A 21,799-nucleotide genomic window follows, 5' to 3' on the forward strand; every position below is an offset into this window, starting at 1 on the left:
ACAGAGCACTTTGAGATCATCAAATAAAATATGATCTAGAATGACTGCTGCATTTCCTAGCCTGTAAGATCAGCACGAATTAATTTTCACATACCATAAAGAAACATGACCATCAACTGCAAAGTGAAGCCACCATGAATTCTATCCCATGGCAAAGTCTGAAGTTAATACCTAACTCACACCAGCAGGGTCATTTTTAAAGGACATTTGGAGGCTACCCTTTGAAGATTATTTTTGACAGGAATGGGTTAATCTTCTAACCTTTTCTGTGCTTGTCTCCGTCTCTGGGTTGTCAAGAGGGCAGATAAACACGGGGCTCTTTTCCGGTTTTGTTTCACTGTCTGTCATGAGAGTGGGCCAATTTCAGACCATTTGCTGCTTTCATTACTGTCTCAAGGTTGTCACACGAATTGATAAATTTCAGACTGTTTTTCCTGTCCTCATTACAATCTTAAGGTTGTCATGAGAATAAATTGATTTTGTGCCATTTTTTGTCCTCATTACAGTCTTTGTCATGAGAATAGCTTCATTTGGAGCCATTTTTGTTCTCGTTTTGTCATCAGAAAAGAGACTCCATGAAAAGGAAAGGACAGCAACTCAGATGCTGACACTGGGTACAGCAACCCCTCGGGCAGGGGTCCCAGCCCGGACAGGGGGCAGGGCAAAGCACACCCCATCTCATGAGCAATTTTTAGTTATGATCCTGGAAAACAAACAAAAAGCATGGCTTCTGCTTACAGTTACTCTTACTGGCATCACTTCCTCCTGGTTGGCTCTGAGAAGCTTCAATAGAGTAAAGAGGTAACCCACGAGGAAAAGGATGCAGAGGAAGGCAATGCAGTGGAAGTTGGCGGCTCAGCTAGACAAAATCAGTCAGGACTGATCTCACGGAGCACGCTGGACCCATCAGTGGCAGTGGCAACTTCCTCGCTATGAGAGGTGAGAAGACACCACGACCAACATTTTCAAAGCATTTAACTCTGAAAATTACAGTAGTTAGCCCAAAATATATTTTATTTCCTTTCATGAAAGAATATTCCATTTCTAATGAACTCAACCTAGATAAAAGCAAACAAGGCAGTGTTCCCTAAAAACTGGAGGAAGGTCTCAATGTCTGGATGGAGAGCTGTGGCAGGTGGTGAGTCACACCCCAGGTTCAAGCTGAGCAGACAATCACTGTTCTGAGCTTTGAGGAGTTTGACATTCTAGAGATAAGTTTGCAACAAGAATTTAAGGACAAGGGTCAGAGGGCAAAGGTCACAAATAGAAAAGCAGGAGCGAGTCAAGGGTGTGTCTTCTAGGGAAGGATTGCAGCAATTGTTTTGACTCATCTCTTTGATCAGGCTCAAATCAATCAACCAATTTATCTGATTGCTTTTTGATACAAAACAAATCCACTGTTTGATTGAATTAATTATGGCCAAGAGCTGAGGAGACAGAAACAGGATTGTCTCATGGAAATTTGGGGGCCAGGGAGAATGATTGGTGTATTGAGAAAGATTTATTGAGGACCTCTGGGCTGCCAGGAAATAGATGCACTTTGTGACCTTCCAGAAGACTAGGTCCATAAAATGTGCCCATTCATGTAGAGTAGGGCAGGCAGGTAAAATTGTAGCTTGCAGGGTAAGCAATCCAAATGTCCATCAAATGGAGAGTAGACCACCAAACTGGGATCTATCCACACAAAAGAATATTAGCTGGCCATAAAAAGGAATGCAGTTCTGATATGTGCTAAGACATGCATGACTGGTACAGCATCATGCTGAGCGAAAGAAGCCAGTCGTAAAAGACCACACATTTCATGGTTCCATGTCTATGGAACGTTCAGGCAAGGCAAACCCATAGATACGAAAAGTACATGAGTGGTTGCCTAGGGCTGGGGGTAGGAAATGGGGAGTGACAGCTGATGGGTATAGGGTTTCTTCTGGGGATGATGAAATGTTCTAAAATTAGATTATAGTGATAGTTGTACAATTCTGTAAATTTACTAAAAGTCACTGAATTGTACCCAAAAAAACAGGTAAATTATGTGGAAAATGAACTATATCTCACTAAAGTTGTTTTTAAAGATAGAAACTTAGAGATTTTTAAATATTTTTCCTAATAGTCTAAAGTAAGGGGTGATTTTTGTGGAGGGAGGGGAAGGGAGAGGGCCCCCTGAAATTGATGTGTCAGTTTTGTATTTTCATGTGAAGGTCAAAATTAGCCTCATGAACATCCGCCACGTGGAGACATGAGACTAAAGGAACTAGAACTCCATGGACTGAGATAAACATGATGAGATACGAGAATGAAGCATGATGGAGCCACAGGAAGGAAATACTAAGTCTGCCACAGTTAAAGACGATGGAAATTTCTAGTAATTTAGAGAGGAACATTCTATTCCATCTCCAGTAACGTGAACTCCTCCCGATCAAAGTGGCCCGAGATGCTCTGCCGGGCACACAGGGGTGAGTGCGGGTGAGGAGCTCCCTCCAGGGCTGCAGCTGTGAGGCCCGGAGGTCAATGAAATGAATGGAGAGGCGCAGCTCTCTCTCTAAGGAAGCCACCTGCAAGAGGAGAACAACCAGAAGCACCTACAAAGACCCAGGAAACCTCCTTCCAGAAACCCCAAGCAGGAAGAGGGAGCCCTAGCGAAGCTTTGGAGACTCGGGAAAGAATAAAAGAAAAATGCAGTTGGCAAAAACAAAGAGAGGAATGGAGAAGGGCTAGAAGAAGGCTGTGGCAGGGTAGCTCACGATTTATCCACACAGCGGGGGATGTGTCTGTGCGATGTAGCACCTGGCAGTGTCACTGGATAAGGAGCGGTGAGGATTGGATTGTTAGCCACGAGAGTCTCTGGAGTGCTCTCACTGGGCACGAGCTGTTAGGCAAGAGTGTAGCATGCGTCTCTCCGTGGCCAGGGACGTGGCCTTCAAAGGGAGGGCTGGAGCATCTGACCAAGCAGATAAGAGGTGCGAGCCCGGATTCCCCACCGCACTCAGCCTGGCTGAGGACGCGGCCCCAGGCGTGGACGCCACTGCCTGTGTCCTCGGGGGGCTCCAGGCCACACGGTGTAGCCCACACCCTGAGCTAGGAGTGACCTCCAAGTGCCTTACTGCCTTTCATTAATTTCTCTGAGCGACTGTACACTTTTAGGCATCCCATTTAACACACTGCTAAGCTCTTTATGCCATCAAAGGGTCATGTGATGTGTGAAGGATTCTAAAACACATCCCCTCTTTCACAGCTCTTCTGCTAACAGCCGAGGCATTATGAAGAGTTGGAAAGCCAGCACGTTTTCCCTTTGAGAAGTGGTCCTTCTCCTCCCCTTTGTCCGCTGCGGAGAGCTGCTGCCTCCTCCCCGGCGGGACCCCAGCCCCCCGGAGCGCCCACGGCCAGCTCCCCGAGTCGTCTGCAGCCCAGGGGAGACGCACTCCCACCTGCGATAGATAAATCCCACTAGAAATTCAGGTCCCTGAAAACCTAATCACTGCCACCCTGTCAAGTAACCCCTAATTTTGAAGCGAGTGGCTAATTCCCAGCAAATTGATTTATGCAGTGTTTGAAGTTTGGCGAGTTGTGTTGTTCATTTGTTGTTACGGGGACTCAGCTCTGCCTATTCATTTAGGACACTGACACAACCCAGTGTCTCCCAAGGAAATGTCCTTTGTCAGCACATCTAGAATTTGCTAATGAAATCAACGATGACATTATTCACTTTCCCAAGGAAAAAAAAACCACTCCCCGCCCCCCAACCCAGCACTCTTCCTCTCTTCCTTTCCATCTCTCTCACATCCTCCCTTCCCAGTTCTAAGTTTTGCAAACACGGAGGACCTCCAAGTCCGGCCCGCCTTCCCCCCCAGACGCCCTGGCCTTCGTGCCACCTGCCGGCCGGAGCAAACCCATAGCGACCACACCTGCCCACTGACACACGTGCACGAGCTCACACACACACGCACACGCAAGCATGTGCACACAGGGCAGAGCGGTGCGGTAAGCTTTAGAGAGCAATCAGGTGATCCCAAGAACATCTGAGTCTTGTGCTTTCCTTTCAGCCCAGACATGTGGATTTCACTAAAATGATGGGTTTGGCGGCCGAGCACTTACTGTCTATTATTCCAGCCGGAGGGAACCCGAATGCAGACGCGGACCAGCTGTCCCCAGGGCTCTGACGGGGGGCCTCAGCCTCCCTGTCTCCTGCAGGGCTCCACGAGGAGTCACCGAAGGGCCACTTGGCACAGCCAAGAAGTTTTAGGTCATGTTTTTTTCTTAAATTGGCATTTTCTTCCACGACTCATTGGAATTAAGACGCAAACGAAGGAAAGCAGACCCAGGCATCATTTTCTTCTTAATGATGATCTAGAAAACTCTCCCCTCCTGTACCTAAGAAGTAAAATAAGAGCTCAAATCAGAGGAATAACTAATTCTCAGAAGAGTATCATTTATGTGGTCTTTTTGTTAACAGTGGCCCTACAGGTTACTTCTAAGCAAGAAGTAGGGGAGTTTATATTTCTAATTGACCGGCAGGCCGCAGTCGGGGGTGAAAGGTGCTGAGGGGGCGTGGCCTGTGCCACCTGGAGAGGCTGGCGTGGCCTCTGGGTGGGCTTGGGGCGCCCTCTGGACTGGCCCGTGGGGTTGAGAGCCTTTTCCGCTGTGATGTGTCTTCCCCACAGACTTACCGGAAAACACGGCAGACATGGCCTTGTTAACTTTCTCCTTTGGGTCACATTTTAGCCTAAAATGTCAATGTTACCTGATAGGGGCAATACATTTACCAGTGAGTTGGGAGCATTAGACAGTGGACTCTGTGTCAGGCAGGGTCCAATGGGCCGTTAATGCAAGGAACTGGACGTGTAGGGATTAGAGTGGCAGAAAGGCCAAACGGGGACCATGAGGCACCGAGAAATCGGCAAGAGCAGGAAGTCACCACCCCTGAAGGCTGGAGGGACAAAAGGAGAAGCTGGGGTTTCCAGCATCCAAAACTAGGATCACCCCCAGTGCTTGCCTTGGGGGATGGGGGCTAGAGCCACAGAAGATCGGCAGCCACAGAAGATTGGCAGCTTCCACGGCAGAGGGAAGGGAGACCCAGGCTTCTCCCCCATCCCCGCGCCAAACCCAGCCCCATGCAGCTGACCCCTGAGCCTGGGAAAAGCAGCTGCAGACACCACACAGATCAGGGGAGAGCAAGCAGTGGGTCCAGGGCAAAAGGCTCCATTTCAGATGGTGTCAGCAGCGAGAGAAGTAAGATACAGCTTCAGCGAACAATTGTTAGGCACTCCATAAAACTTGAGAACTTTGCCAGGGACTACGAAGAATACAAAATGCACTAACCCCGGCAGTGTGTTTTAGAAGAAAGAACAGGAGCTTCAGGAAGCGTTGATGGACAATTTATTCCATCTCTCAGGCCCTTGGCTCTCCTCTGTGTAACGTGGAATGCACAGCCCACTTCCAAGGGGCACATGTGAAAACCATGAACTGCCTGTTAGTGAGCTTTCTTTCCTCCTCCCCCAAGGAACCAGCAATCTGGAATAACACACTAAACATTGCAAGAGTAGAGCAGGCAGCACATTTGTGCTGGCCCATGCTTTGGACATACCCTCCCGGGAACGCCGGGCACCTTCTCCTCTCCATGTGGTCTGAGAACACCCAGCTCCAGCCGCGCTCACTCCGCCTGCCATCGCACCTGCTCTGCTCCGATCGCAAACACAGCCACTGAAAGACCCTGTCTGTCTTCCATCTTCCCCTTTAAATCAAGGTCCTGCAAACTAAAGCCTGTGGGCCAAATTCACGGTACCGCCTCTTTTGTAAATAAAGTTTTATCAGAACACAGCCAAGCACCTTCCTTTTGTCTTGCTTACGGTTACTTTCTCACCATGATGACAAGGTTGGATCCTTGCAACAGAGGTCACGGAGCCAAAAACGCCTGAAATACTTACTCTCCAACTCTACAGAATAACTTTGCTGACCCTGCTTTAACTGATGACTCCGGAGGGATCCCCTCCCGGGATAATACCCAAACAGTATTAATCAGTTGCCCTTCTCCTTCTCCAGCCGCACCTGGAATTCCACGATTGCCCAGTTCGCTGAGGGCAAAGCCAAGGGCTCCTCCACAGCCAAGGGCCCCCACCACGGCCACTGTGGCTGGGCCGAGGGAGACGGTCTGGCAGGGGTGAGGCAGGAGGTGAGCGCAGCCTGCCCTGAGCCCATTCTCGGGCTCGTAACTGCAAGAACAGAGGAAAGGGGGCCACGGGGAGAGTCCAGAAGGGAAACTCGGTGGACTGCATGACCGGAGCCTGGAGTGGAGGCTTGTGTGAATACATGAACTTCTGAGCAGGCGGGGACGCCCTGAGGTGCAGACAAGGGGCCCCCAGTGGGCTTTCGGCAGGGCTGCACACAGCTTTGCAGAGGCTGCGCCCTCTCCTCCCCGGGAAAGGAAGATTTGGAGCAGTCGCGGGTGAGCTCGCCGGTGAGACACACAGGTCGCGTCCATTCCAAGTCGAGCAAGTGGCTGGCGAGGAAGTGGGCCCAGCCTGTCTGCAGACAGCGTGGCCCCTCCGCGGTGCCACCCAGGACGCATGTGGCCGCGGTGCCCTGTGCGGCGTCATAGGAGGAGCGCGTCAGGTGGGTGCGCCCGGCCCGCGCCACGGTTCCCAAGGTGCGTCCCTCACAGCCGCGTCCTAAAGGCTGCACGGGGACGCGCGCACGCCCTAAAAGCTGCACGGGGACGCGCGCACGCCCGAAAAGACGCACGGGGACGCGCGCGCCAGAAAAGCTGCGCGGGGACGCGCGCACCAGAAAAGCTGAGCGGGGACGCGCGCACGCCGCAACTAGACTCTGCAACCTGGAGTGAATTTTCTTGCACCGTTGGCGGAGCGGGCCCGTACCCCGCGAAGCCACAGGCGGACTCCTTCTTCCTGCATCTTCACATCGTCAAGTGATAGTCATCAGGCTGTGACACCTGGGCGCACCTGGGGGATTTTTCTCCCATTGCCTATCAAAGCTCGACAAAGTCAGCTTGTCTTGCGACTTATTTGGATGCTTGGAACGAGGACACAGGGTAGTTTTCTAACAATAATAATAGTAATAGCTTTAAAAATGATAAAACGATAATTGACTACTTACTCTGTGACCTGAATTCGAGCCAGTCCTTATGGCAACTGCATAAAATAAGTACATCCATTATTCACCCATTTTATGAAAGAGAAAACAAAAGAGAGAGGTCAAAATAAACTGGCCAAGGTCACACGCTGATGGCATGGAGAACTGGGACCCAAATGAAGGTGGCCCGTCCAGGGCCCTGCTGTCTTCCAGAATGTTTACCCCGAGCCAATAACCACGTGTGTTTCACAAAAAAACAAAGCTTCATCCCAGGCTGATGGACAGAGGCAGCATGGAGGCCCACCAACATTCCAAGTGCTCTCCATTTTGGAATGATCTGCAATATTATCCTTGGAGTGAATTTTTTACTTCACTCAGAAATACTGATGCACATGCTGTTATGACAAGGCAAAACAGTCAGCAGGCATATTTTTTTATGCATCCAGAAATTAAATTTAACTGCATTTGCTGAAATTCATCCAAAATTTAAAATAAATATGAAAAGCATTGCTGTTTCCAAAGCTAGTAGTCTCAATATAAATGTAATCTAGATGCTTAAATGTCACAACTATTTCTATATCCATACCTTGGGTCTTTATACAAACAGTGTTTCTAGAATATGTATTTCAGGAATAAAAACATTCAGGTTTAAAAATGCCATATTAATAAACATTTATCAATTCTTATCAAGCAAAAAAGGGAAACATATTGTCTTCTCTCTTATCTCACGCTGGCTAGAATATATAAATTCATATTACAAGCAGCTTCATTTTTCTTTCTTTCTTCTCCCTTTTTTTTTTATTGCCATGCAAATAGGTCCTTCAGAGTGTTTTGCCACATGTGAATCAGGGTTTCTCATCTGGGTTTCTCGTGGCTGGCATTCTGGATGGGGCGATCTCTGTGGGGTAGCCTTCTGTGCATTGTAAGATGTTCAGCAGCCCCCACTGCAGACCAGTAGCCCCCTCCCCCCATGGTCAAAAATGCCTCCCGGTACTGTCAAATGTCCCCCAGGGGGAAGGGACAAAAACCACCATAGCGGATATAAATACATTTCCAAATGTTGAGCTGAGAAGACAGCATGCACATTGGGCTTGGATCCATGCCACATTCAAACAACAATTCAGACAGAAAGTGGACAAATGAACAAATATGAAAGTACCTAGCAAACTCGGCATCCCTCCCCACCAGGATTCAGTTTCCCAAAGACCACTTGCTAGGGGGCTGCACCCCTTAGCAAGGTTGCTGCCGATCCCCCAGCCTCCAAACCCGCAGAGACCAGCCCTTTTCTTCCCTGGGAATCATGGAATCTCCAGCAGCTCCTCTCCTTCTTTCTGCCCGTTCAGTTACCCTAAGTTCAACAGCTGCTTAAGAGGTGCCCTCTCTGAATATCTATCGAGACATCTCTAATAGCCAAAGCAACTGTGGTTATTTCAGTCCTAAGACCCAGTGAAATCCCCATCAATGTGTCTGTTAAGCGCAGCTTGTGGCCCCAGCCCTGTGCTAGCTAGTTGATGCCTTTGAGGAATGGACAAAGCAGGCCTGGCCACCAAGAAGTACTGGCCGCATGAAAATCATGCCATGCGCGCGATGGCAGCTCTGCCCACAGCTGAGCCTCTGTGTGCCTAGCGCTTTGCTGCCCCCCACCTGACACCCAGCAGGTGCGCTGTGACCACTGGCAGGCAAATAGGTAAAGGACTCCTGGAAGGTGGGGAGAGAAGAACAGGGTTGACGACGACTGGAGCCAACTGCACATGATAGCTACAGTCAACAAGGCACCTGCCGGGGATGACACGTAGCGAGTGTGCCAAGGAGAGAAGATGCCAGACCAAACCGAGTGAACTGCACTGGAAGATGCTGTGCAAGAGAGGGCCCTGGGCTGGGAGGGGGCGGTGAGTAAGTCATGGTCAAATGGACCAAATGTAAGGGGAATCGGGCTCTTTCTGGACTGTCCCAAGGAGCAAATCTGGGACCTGTGTTGGGCAGGGTGGCCCATTCTCTGTGCTTAGCAGGCTGGCTTGGTCACTTTACTCCCCAGACCACTCTGCACAGAAGTCCCAAAGATGCATTGCTTCTGCCCCCTTGGAAATCACATGGGTGGAAGGCAAGGACTCCCTGCTCATGACGGAGCTCGTCATCCAACGTTCAGAAAAATAAATGTTGAAGTTATCACATGCTGCTTATTGAAGACACTAGGTGCTAAGTGAAGCTGGCTACTCACTGATTGTGTTAAGCTGTGAGTCCTTGAATTCAATACAGAACATATTGTCTCTTGAAACACAGTTGAGAAAGCCATTTTCATCAAACTGGTACTATTCCGAATGAGCTGTTTGGATGTTTCCTTTTGAAATGGTTTTGCACATGATACCCAGGTTTGGTGAGAACACCTGGGACTCAAGACCCTTCCGTCCCCTCATCCTTAGAGCATAGATGATTCCCTAACCAGGCTGTTTTGTCTACTTCCATATCGTTGTTTCCCATTGCAAATACTGGGAGACCTCTTCACGCCTGCAAAGCTGTCTACAAATGAACATTTGTTGTAGCAGCAACCGTTGTGGTTCTTGATTTCTGCTGCAAATCCCAGAGAACTAATTAAGCTGGTGCCCCTTCCACGGCAGACCTTGCCCTGTCACTGCCTCCGCTACTGCGGGAGCTAATTGATGGCTGGTCCGTGGCCCGAGATGAGGGGGGCCCGAGGAGGCATGGAGGCCAATTAGTTTACGGTGGGGTCTGCAAAGAAGCAAGGCGACCGCAGTGAGCACACCTTCGAGGCCGTTGTTAGTTAATTTTAATCTTTCCAGGAGGCTCGTGAGGCCTGTGGCTGTTGGATAGTCTTCAGACCACGCCCCTCTGCTGTGACCTGCTCTGGGCAGGTGGACGTGTCATCGCTTCGGTTTAAAGGGTCCTGCCTGATTTCCCATGACCCTGGGGTCTTTCGGCCCCTGAAACGGCTGGGCATGCACACGTCCTTTGAATGATTTTCTGCAATGACTTCTGTCCAACTAGGCAGACGCCCTTTCAAAGGGCAAAGCAAATTCTCTCCCAGATCAACTAGGGGTGAAACCTAATATGGAAAATTCCAGTATCAGTTTAAAAAGTAGCTATTGCTGAATAAGTTCAAGGTTGTTGTTTGAATTTATGTCCCTGGAGAAAAGCTGAAAGAATCAGAAAACGCAGCTCATTATTAATTGTGTAGATTATGCAAGGTTTGCCTTTTACAAGGACTGAGTTGTACAGTTATCAGGGAAAGAAGTTGGGCTGTGTTTAAGTGAGAAGCGTCGGCTAGTAGGATGCTGGTTTATAAATGGCAACAACCGATTCCTTAAATTCCCCACTGCAGGCATGTCTCAGGCACGGGGACCTGTGACGTTTCCCTTTTGAAGTCCCTGGTACCGGCATACCCCTGAGGCAGAATGTCTGATCATATAACCACTGTTTCTGTCTCCGTGCTTTGCACAAACGCATTATACGTGGCCCAGAATGGTAAAGATTTATGTATGGGGATGGAAAATAAAAATCAGCATTGATTAAAAGCCCCAGATAGGCCATCCAATAGCGCCCAAAGAACATCAGTTATTTTGCATTTTGACGTGGCGATTGATAACTCATAAACGCAAGCAGGAATGACAAATGCAGACGGAAACTGGCTTTGACAAAAACGATAACAGTATCAGTCTCAAGAGGCAATGGAGGTATAAGCAGGAGCTGTTTAAAATATTTAATCATTCTATGAAGGCTGCAAGATGTTGTTTGACCCTGAAGGAGTGTGAATGTCACATGGATCAGAAATTGCCAAGTCTTTGAAGTGAAATAAAAAAATGATGTTGTTATACATCCTTCCTGACATCCTATCATTTTTGTATAGGATTAAAAATATGTATACAAAGCTCTAGATAAAGGACTTCAGCAAGGGATGTCTCGGTGGAAGGCAAAGAACATAAAGGCATCCTGGATGTGAATTTTTACTTCAAAACCCCAAAGCATTTACTTTATTTTTTTCTCCAAGTGGCAAGAATAGTCAAGAGCCCCCCAGTACAAAGATGCCTGTGGATTGTAAATAAAGGGTAAATTACCCTTAACTTTTGTTACCTTGGGTCCAGCTGCTGGCAGCTTGGTCCCCTTCTCCCCTGCATGTGGCCGTGTGAATAGATGCAGGAGCCACGCAGGCCCGAGAAGGCTGTAAATACAGCCGGGCTGTGTCTCCACGCCGGTGTGAGGGTGGCAGGTCCGTGGTGGGCAGGGGACCTGGTCCTTGCCCGCTGCCCCTCTGGGTGGGCACGGCGCCCCTGAGCATGCCAGGCGGAGCTGGCCAGGGCTCGGGTTGTTCCCGGGAGACCCCCGGCCCCCCACTGTGCAGCCGCCGCCCAGACTCCCTGGGCTGTGCCTTGTCCTCTCTCTGTCCCCTGTCCTGTCTTGCCCCACTGTGAGTTTTTCCCCATTCCCAATTTGGTTTTGTCTGTGGCATGGGGGTGCGGGAAGCGTTTTCCTTCGGGAGGAGGCTTTTCTCTCTCTTTCCTAGAAATGGGCTGGTGTGTGGTCGCTCTCAGGTACTCTGTTTCCTTCTGTATGGAAACTTTGTGGGGCTTGCCACGCAGGTGGGGTGCCTTACTCTTGGCCGGTGAACTCTGGTTTGGGGAATGGGGAGAGTGCTTGTCGGGGCCGGGCAGCCTGGGGACATGCTTCCTGTCGGCCCAGGGCTGCCCTGTCTTCTTTGGGCATCAGCAGTTTGCATGCATTCCAGGTCTGGGGCACGGGGGCACGAGTCGTGGGGGCTCTGTCCCTGCCTGCCAGCCCCGGGCAGTCGCCTTCCCTGCTTCCTGCACCACACACCCCGCAGACTCACACTCACACTCATGCAGTTACACGCTCACACATCTATTCACACTCACACCCACACTTGTGCACTCACACACACCAGCACACTCACTCTTGCACACCCTCGCCGATACTTGCACACCCACACACTCACTCGTGCATCACACGCATTCACTCTCACCGGTGACACTGATCTTCAACACTCAGGGGACCATCAGGAGGAGTCGCCAGAGATTGTCCTTGTGGTGACCGCGCTGTTGTCGTCTTTATGTCTGATCGCGCCTGACGGGGCACCAGGGGTGAAATGCGTCTGTTCCTACAAAATGCTGTGCAGTGCAGTCACACAACCACATGCAGCATTCTCTCTACGCACCTGCAACCAGGCGGCAGAGAGGGGACCAGAAGGGCGTGGAGGGGGCAGGCGGGCGTGGAGGGGGCAGGCGGGCGTGGAGGGGGGCAGGCGGGCGTGACCGTCGTCCACACCTACTGAATCCTGCAGCTGCGGTCCCAGCTGGGCGCCACGTGCCGCCCTCCCGCCACGACTTCACCGTCTCTGAGAAACGCGAGGCGCTGGCCCCAGCCGCCCGGCCTGGAGCGCTGCAGTCCCGCGCGAGGGGAGCACCCGGCGGCTGCGGCCCGCTGCAGGCGCGGCGCGGGGCTCTGCCCGGGTCTGTTTCCCTCGGCGTCGCCCAGGCCCCTGCTCGGCTCCCGCCACGTCCCCGGTTCCTCTCGCCATCGCCTGTCTCGCGTGTGGCCGGCTTTCCCGGACCCTCCTCTTCCAGAGCAGCCCCTGCTCCCGGCCAGGCGGCTCTGGACCCTGCGCTAGGCTCCGGGCAGCGGGTGAGGAAGGAACGCCCAGGGGAGCCCTGAGGGCCACGGGCAGGGTCCTGTCCCCACCCCGCACGATGGTGACTCTCGTCCGGCAGCCAAGGGGACGCGGGTCCTTCTGGCTACAAGTTCCAACGTCTCAGCCTCACCTAGAATATCTTCCTTCTTCTCTTCTTACTAAATCAAACTCAGATTCTAGGAAGTTCTCCCAGTTATTTCAGTCCATACCAATGGCCCCCTCTCCAATCTCCTATCCTGCATGCCACACCTGTTAGTGTAAAATCATCCCGTGCTGATTTTTTGTGTGTTAACTTTGTCTTCTCTACCCAGAACTGTCAATTTCTTGAAGTCACTTAAAGCACTAAGACACGGTCTCTGTCCTCATGAAGCTCATAGGGCAGCTGGACAAAACTTCTCAGCACCAGGACCACAGACTCGAAGGGGTTAATGTGGAGGCTGAGAGTGTCGTGCTGAGGATGGCAGGCCAGGGGTCGAGAGGACTTGGTTCTGACCCTGGCTCTGGGCCCCGGGAACCCCACCCACCTCTCTGGCTCCCTTCTCGTCTCTAACGAGATGCTTGACCTAGATGCCCTCTAACACCTCTCTGAGTCCAACATCCCGCCATTGAGAGCTGGCATTGGAATGTGCCCCTAATCCGGAGACTCCTCTCTACCTCACCCAAGAATCGTGCCAGAGCCCGGGTGAGCCACGTTTCCAAATGCACACAGAGCTGCGATTATTCATCATGCTGAAAACTTGGGTCATGTATCACCCAGGCCTGGGGAAGTCCTACTTCCAACCAAAGCCTTTGCTGGCACTGAAAACCTGAAAGCTGTCCCTGACGTCTGCTTCCTTGGCAGGATGCAGTCAAACAACACCCTCTTATCAAAGAAACTGGAAAATAGGAACCAAAAATCCCAGAGCACATTCTGGCCAGACTTTAGAGCCTAGCACAGACATAAGAGGAAATTCTAGAGCAAGAGAGAGGCCTCAGAAGCAATGGCCCTCTCCCGCCAAGCACCCACTCTTGAGCCCGGACTTCACAGTTCGCTCCTGGGCAAATTTTATCTGCAGTTAACTTATTAGTCTATTTAGCACCAAAGGCAAGGTCGTGAATAATGAGGGCTTGGAGCACAGTTCGTCAACTCAGCATCGTCATGACAACAGGGGATATGCTGGTAGAGACCTCCTGCAACCGGCAGAGATACGCGGCTGCTCCATTGAGAGAGAAATATTGTGCTGCTTCCAAGGAAAAGGCAGAGCCCAGCAGTGGTGACAGGCCCTACAAACCACAGTCAAACGTGCCCCAAATGCCACTCACTGCCATCTCGCCGGGGCTCCACGTTGCAGCAGCAGCAGGCCTGACGTGAAAAGTGACCCCATTCTCAAGTCGCGCTAAGGGCGCTTGCTGTCTCCAGGAGAAAATCACCTTGGGGGCACAGCGCTGCCTCCCCACACCCCCACCCCAGCACCCCCCAGAAGATGTCCTGGCTGGGATAAGCCAGTCATGAACAGGCCAGGCCCGTCCCTCCCTCACATGGGCAAGGCCCGACAAACACCCCAGCAATGGGTCATCGCTGGACAGTTTATTAGAGTTTTTGTATCTCATCAAGATGACCATTGCTGTTAAATTTCCCACATCTAAGGCACGTGTGTGCAAATTGTTTAGAGAGAAATTGAAGCCATCGCTAGGTACGAAACGCTGCATCCAAGCCTGCCGCGCTGCCTGGAGAACTGCACGCAGCGATGCACCACCAGGCACTTAAGATGTGGCCAGTGTGACTGGAGAGCTGAGTTTCAAATTTAGTTAATTTATGTGGATCTAAATTTACATTTACAAAGCCGCGTGCACAGGGCAGGGCCTGTGTTCTCACTCTTTCCTCGGATTTCGTTTGGCCTTTAACAAGCATCTTTTTGGGTGCTTCCTGGATTCTAGGACTGGACTAGACATTGGAGACTTGAGAATGAACATGGCGCAGTCTCGGATGTCCAACGGCTCGAGATGACAATGCGGCATGAACAGCCGTTGGCAGTGTGGCGTTGAGGAAGCAGGGAGTACATGCAGGGTGACTCGGCAGATGCCTCCAGTGGCTGCAGTAGCATCTGCAGATACTAGAGGCATCTGTCTCTTCCAGGGACTGTAGGAGAAATGTCACATTTGGGAATCTCATTTAATCCTTACACAAGCAATGAGATGGCCCTTTTGTAGATGAACCAGTTGAAACGTGGAGACGTGGAAAGATCGTATTATAGCTAAAAGTGGAGACTAATAAGAGGAGGAACCAGATTTGAACCCGAAATGAAGTAGGAAAGCTCTTCCAAAAGGAGATGGACCTTGACCCAGTCCTGGGGCTCCAGGTTTCATCCAGGCTCAGACACCGTGGTTGGGGAGAGCAAAGGATAAGGAGAGGGCGGCTGGAACCCATGGGGGACTGCCTTCCCAGAGAGGGAAAGGCACATGCAAAAGCACAGTTCCCTGTGGGGACGGTGGGGCAGGTGGGGGAAGGAGCAGGCTGTGGCCGTGCGTGCTCGCCCAAGGAACGGGAATGCTACTGTGAAGGCGCAGGAGCCACCAAAGGCGAGTTTCAAGGTGAGCTTAATTCCAAGGGTCAGAAAGCACAGCCTGGTGGTGGTGAAGGAGGACTGGGTGGGCAGACGGCCGGGGCAGTGAAGGCGGGCAAGAGGGCGGGCGGCCAGCCCGGGCAGTGAAGAGCACGGGAACCAAAGCTGGGTGACAGGAGAAAGTGGGAGGGCTCCAGAGTAACGAAGGAGATGAACCTGTGGCCTTTGTACACGGCTGGAAGTGAAGGCGGGAGGCGGGGGGTGGGGGGAAGGCTCCCAGGTCTCCCTCCGAAGGGACGGGTGGCAGAAGCTGCCATCAAGAGGCTCTATTCCCCAGCTTGACGCTGCTTTCCAGCAATGCAATTAGTGCCATTCCCTGCGGAACATCTTCTTCCATCCTTCACTAATCCCCAACCCTCCCTTCACTTAGAGACTCTCTAGGAACGAGGACATCCTGGAGGCTCCTTCCACGGTGGGCACGTACAGGCTTTGCTCTGGGGTTAAAGCAGTGAGCTTTGAATTTTTTTGCTTATGAACATCGGCCAGGAAAGAAAAATTATTTTTAAAAGTCTGTGCACACAGATCCAATGTATGTACAATTATGGATTGCAAGTATGTACCACTCTACTCATATATAGTGACCTTAATATTTACAAAACAGAAATTTAAGCAAGATCAAATAAATATTACTTAAGCTCATTTTTATGAAGGACTCTTAGTTCAAATTAATTGATAATTTATTATTATTATTTGTTGCATTAAGCAATGCGACTGAATATGCTTCATTGTCTTGGAAAATCTTGCTTCAAACCAGTGCTTGTCAAAGGGCTCCCTTCTTCCCCCAGGGACCTCAGGACCCACTCAGTCGGTCCATGCGGCCAAAGCCACTTCCACCACAACAGTCGGTGTTCTGTGCCTTTTCGCTGCGTTGACATTTGCCCTGATGATGTAAAATCAATGGTGAGTAAAACTACTGGCCCTTAACTCGGAGATACGAGTTATCATTGTATTCTTCATTGCTACAAAAGGCCAGTCTCAGTTCCTCAGTGAAGCAGCAAGAACTGTTATTTTATGAAATCTCCATCCTCAGATACATGTCTTTTTAATATTCTGAGTGATGAACTGGGAATTGCCCATAACGCACTTGTGCCGCATACCAAAGTTAGATGGCGGATGCGAGGAAAAGTGTTGACACCATTGTTGGAGCTGGGGCTGGACTCGCCGAGTTTTCCATGGAACACCAGTTTTACTCAAAACGATGACTGACAGACAAACTGCGGTTATTCACAGTTGGGTGTCTGGCAGACATTTTCTCAACGCAAACAAAGTGAGCCTGTCACTGTGAAAACACTGTCAGTATTTGTTGCCAATGATCAAATTCAGTCTTACAAGGGAAAATTAGAATTTTGGAAAACTTTGTCTATCACCATGAGCTTGACAGCCTCTCAAAACTGAAAGGCTTTTCTGATGAGATTGGGTGGTATTAATGAATATGAGATTTTAATATCATGCAATAAAATGTGTCAACATTTGGAAGACCAGCGTAGCTCAGTGGGCCAATGTTTTCCAATCAATGCAAGATGTTTACAAAATCCTACATGGGTGAAAGAGGCACTCAAAGTGCAAGAGAAACCAGGGGGTTTACAGTCTACATAGGGTCACTGCTATGGTCTCAGATATCATGTTAATAGTGACTTTTAAGAAACAGCCATTTGTCAAGTTTTGGTATAGTATCAAAGAAGAATATCTACAATTATCTGAAGAAGCTTAAAATAGTCCTGCCTTTTCCAACTATTGAGCAGTAGGAGGACAGATAATCTTCATGTATTTCAACAAAACAAATCGCAACAGATTAAATGCAAAAGCAGACATGAGAATCCAGTTATGTATTAATCCATCTATTGGAGGGATCTGCAAAAATGCAAAACTGCTACCCTTCTCACTTTTTGCTTGTTTGCTTATTTGAGAAAGTATAATTATTTTTACACAAAAATGTTATAAAACCATATAATGAATTTATCGCCATTGTTTTAAAATGAATTAAGAAAGAAATGTCTCAGATTTCCTTGGTATTGATTTCTAAAATGGTAAATGTCAATAGCTATATCCCACATAAAGAGAAACTCTTTGAGGTCATCAATAAATGTTAGGGGCTTAAAGGGGTCTTAGGACCAAAAGATTCGAGAATGCCACTGTGATACAGTTCAAAGAACTAGCTGATTTTTATTTTTTACTTGTTATGTTTTTACTTGCTATATATGTATGTAATTAACACTTAGGACAAGGTTCATCCTGGATGAGAGTGGTTGTGAATACATATATGAAATTGTATGTGCGACAATTTTGAATTTTTGGTTATTTTTTTCCTTAGCCTGACTAAATCATGGAATTAATAATCCACATGGAATACGATGCTGTCAGGATGAACCAGTTTGCAGATCTTCACGGTTTCCCACCCAATGCGGCGGCCCAAGCGCCCATATAGAGCGGGTGGTCTTTGGCATTGGCCTGTTTCTGCATCATTAGCTTTCCCTTCAATCTTGCAATCTCTTTGCAGGAATCTTACTAAACCATGGGTGTCCTTTCTGTGAGAGATGGTTTGGTTAAGGCTAGAAAATACAACTGATAAGGCCGCTTAAGTGGGCACACACAAAGTACGGTTTCTGGAAGTCATCTGCCCTCTGCTCTGAGCAGTCCTGTCCTGCCCTGTGGACAGCGTGACCTGTGGACTGTGGGGACACCAGACCACTCATTACACCGAGAGAACGGGGCATTACCTGGGTACCAAGCACTCAAAATATGCCATTTCTTTCTTCTTTTTAAACACTATTTATATATATATACTCCATATTTTCCTTCACACTCCTTTTAAGTCACTTAGCACACTCCTGGAACTTCTACTTTGGAGCTTGTGGTGGGTTGAATTTGTCCCCCCTAAATTGTGCTCAAGCCCTACCCCTCGGTCCCTGAGAATGTGACCCTCTTGGAACCAGTCTTTGCAGATGTTGTCAGGTTGAGATGAGGCCATTCTGGAGTAGAGCGGGCCCCAATCCCAGAGGACGGTGTCCTCATAAGAAGAGAGAAATTAGGACACAGAGCGATAGACCCACAGCAAGAATGCGACATGATGTGGACTGGACATCGGTGCTGCGTCGTCCAACCAAGGTGCGCCCAGGACTGTGGGCAGTAGCAAAAGCTGGAGGAGCCACGGGACAGATCCTCCCTTGGAGTCTCTGGAAGGAACCAGCCTCCCGACGCCCTGATTTTGGACTTGTGGGCTCCAGAACTGGGAGAGAATACATCTTTGCTGTTTTAAGCCACCCAGTGTGTGGTATTTTGTCACAGCAGCCCCAGGAAACTACACTGAGCTCACTGGGCTAGAGGATTCCACCAGATACTGAGAAGACATCTCACCTCCCGCGGCACTGCCTGCCCGCCACAGGTGCTAACCAAGAGAAAGGAGTTTCCTTTCCTCATCCCTGAATGTCAATACCTGGAGCTACTGAGTCTCAGAACTGTAGGGTGAGAAGATGGATGAATAGCTTTCCTAAAAGAGGATGCTCACCACCCCTTGGTAACCTATTTTATAATGAACAGTCTCCACTGGGGAATTTTTCTTAATACTAATAATTATTCAAATATCTCATGGTTTATGTTACTCTTGTTCCCTCTAATTGGTTGCTCAGGAAAGATGAGAAAGCTGCATGCACACACACAAACATACACGCACACACACCTGCCACCACGTACAGCATAAGGCAGCAACAGCGATGAAGACCAGGAGACACCCAGAGAGAGCCAGAAGGCTCCGTCCACACCCATGTTTCCTGTGGGGTCCGTGGAGAATGACGTGGCCTCAGTAGCCCACCAAGGGCTCTAAGCCAACGTACCCTCCCTGTGAGGAGTGGACCGGTGAGAGCCTACGCTTCTCAGAGCCACCAGGGAAGTCTTCTTCTCTCCTCCACGATGCTCCCACCGCGGTTTCAGAAGGGCTCCTCTTCCCTGGGCAACATTTCTCTCCAGGAGTCACGTCAGAGACCTGGCTGCAGGGCCTGTTGGATGCCTTCCTACTGCTTTAACTTGGGTAAATCACAAAATGAAGGGCATGAGGAATCTCAGCAAGCAACGTGTTGGAAGATTAAAGAGTTCACACTTGCTGGAGTTCAGAGTCTTAGATCACTCAAGTTCCCTTTATTCTTGGGGTGGGGGGACTGGGGACAAGGAAGCCAACACCAAGGGTATAGCATCTCCCTTAGCATTTAACTGACCCTTTGTCCGTCAAGTCATGCAATTAATAATGGTACAAATGGAATATCCTTAGTCAAAACAAAGCATGAATCCATTTTGGAGGATTTGCTAAGAAGCCTGCTCATCAAGCTTTCTAGATCTTTCCAAAGTCAAAGCAGGAGTCCATTGGCAGTTTCGGCAACGTATGGACTCGGGCTACTTCCTCCTTTCCCATCTTGCCTTCCCCACCCCCACCCAGCACTTTCATTTCCATATCCTTATACTGAAATCTGGGACAATGTGCAGTTATACAGAGGAAAGACCTGTCAGAGGGTAGCTGAAGTTGCTTAAATTGTGCTGATTTACAAAGATGAGAGATTTTTTCTGACTTAAAAAAAAAACACCACCTTTCTGTGTGTGTGTGTAATGGCAAACAACCTCCTGCAAAGTCAACTCCTTTTCTGAAAGTCATCGCTAGTTTTATAATTTCTGAGTCATTAGATAACAGATAGAGCTCCACACTTAGTGGTTTCAAATGTTTATGGTCTGCAATTCATTCTTAATGAGCTCTCTCCATGTCTTTATTCTTCTCCACACCCTCCTGCTGGGAAATGTCTTACTATGCCTTGCCTTTTGTTAATGATTCCACAATCATTTCAGAGCCATTTCTTCTGCCTTATGTAATTCTGACACTGCAGAAGAGCCCAGCTCAGCCGCGGCACAGTTGGAAACGTAACCTTTAATGTATTAATTTCTCCTGCTCAAAACAATTTAACCTCTGTCTTGGTTTTGTGATTGCTAAGTGTTCCAATTAAATGCCTCTCTCATTTTTTTGTCCGGGAGGGCTTGATCTTCTGGAGTTGTGTTTAATACACCCTACCTAACTGGGGAGGAGCAGTGGAGCCCCTCAGCGCTCGCCCTCCATCCATTATCTAGCTCACGAGTGGTTGCCCAATTTTCACAACACCTCCTTCTCCAAAAGGATTAATTAAGGCAGTTGCAAGTGTGATGCCGCACCGTCTGTGGAGGAGAAATGAGTTGTTTTAATGCAGAAGACAGAGGAGGGTGGAGCAGAGAGTGTTCTTCTCCCGGTTGAACCAGTGAGCAAATGCCAACTGATGTGGACATGTCCACCTGGGATGCAGTGCATGTCGGGCGGTGTGGATGCAGAAGATTAATCAAGGTAACAAAATGTCTCTGGACACTTGGCTTTTAAAGTTTACCACGTGCCTCCATGCCAAACAGGCCCAGCAAGATGGGAGACTTGCAGATGATTCCGACACCAGGAGTTGGGGGACCGAGGTCCTCCACAGCTCCCCAGACACAGAGAAGCAACCTGAGATGAAACCAAGGGGTGGTGGTGGACATGGCTGTGGTCCCACTGTCCCAGAAGGATGGGACAGGTTCAAACCATGCTCCCAACCTAGCATCAAAGACTTCAGGCTTTCTCTAATCTCTTCCTCCCTCCAGAACTGGGTGGGGCTTTCTCAGTCCATTAGCCCAAAAGTAACATATGTCTTTAGGACCAACTCGGAATTACATTGAGGAAAACTATCGGAATTACACGTTTTATAGTCCAATCCAAACAGCGTCTCCAAGACCCCATCTCCAATCTCCATTCATGACAACTATTTTCATTTTTCATCCCATTTCTTCACCATGCAGGTCAACCAGTCCTGGCCTGAGCCACTTGGGGCAAACCAGGGACAAGGGCTGGGCCCTGGCTGGAGGGGAAGACAGGCAGGCCCATTTGGCCATCTCCTCTATTTGGGGGCTGAACGAATAGATGGTTTGGGAAACAGTGAAATGCCACGCGTGGGGCAACTAAATGAACCATGTCTGCCTAACTCGTCATGTTTTAAGATTCGCACTAAAGTGTGGTGGCCAAGTCCCAGTCATCCCTGTCCCTGCCAATCCCCCACCGTCCCTCACCACAAGCCACCACAGCGATGCCCATCCCTTCCTCCAAAGGAAAGCAAGCGTCGGTCGCCTCCTGGGAAACTCTGAAAAATGAGTGTCAGAAGCTCTATATTCATTTATTTAGGAGTCCTTCAGCCTCTGCGTGGGTCCACCCTTTCCATGTGAGAATGGAAAGATGAAAATTTTCAAGCATCCGCTGCCCAGGGCCAACACAATGATGGTCCAGGCTTTCTCTGCCTGTTGAAAGCTATGAAACATCTTGTTCTCAACATTGGTTAGACTAGGCTCTGTCGTATTATAAAACAGTTTCCCAAGTTCCAGATTACCGTTACTCCTTTTTTTTTTAGCTAGTAATGTCAAGGGGCTATGA

General features: G+C 49.4%; 1 long non-coding RNA gene across 1 annotated transcript in view; it reads right to left on the reverse strand.

Moving 5' to 3' along the window:
• The window catches only part of LOC143661939 (uncharacterized), a 107,321-nt gene that overhangs the window by 35,390 nt on the left and 50,132 nt on the right, over nucleotides 1-21,799 (reverse strand). The window contains exon 3 of the long non-coding RNA XR_013165024.1: nucleotides 4,090-4,365. This is a non-coding gene — a long non-coding RNA (uncharacterized LOC143661939). The remainder of the gene's footprint in view (nucleotides 1-4,089; nucleotides 4,366-21,799) is intronic.

Source organism: Tamandua tetradactyla, chromosome 18 (genome assembly GCF_023851605.1).
Source record: "Tamandua tetradactyla isolate mTamTet1 chromosome 18, mTamTet1.pri, whole genome shotgun sequence".
Classification (NCBI taxonomy): domain Eukaryota; kingdom Metazoa; phylum Chordata; class Mammalia; order Pilosa; family Myrmecophagidae; genus Tamandua; species Tamandua tetradactyla.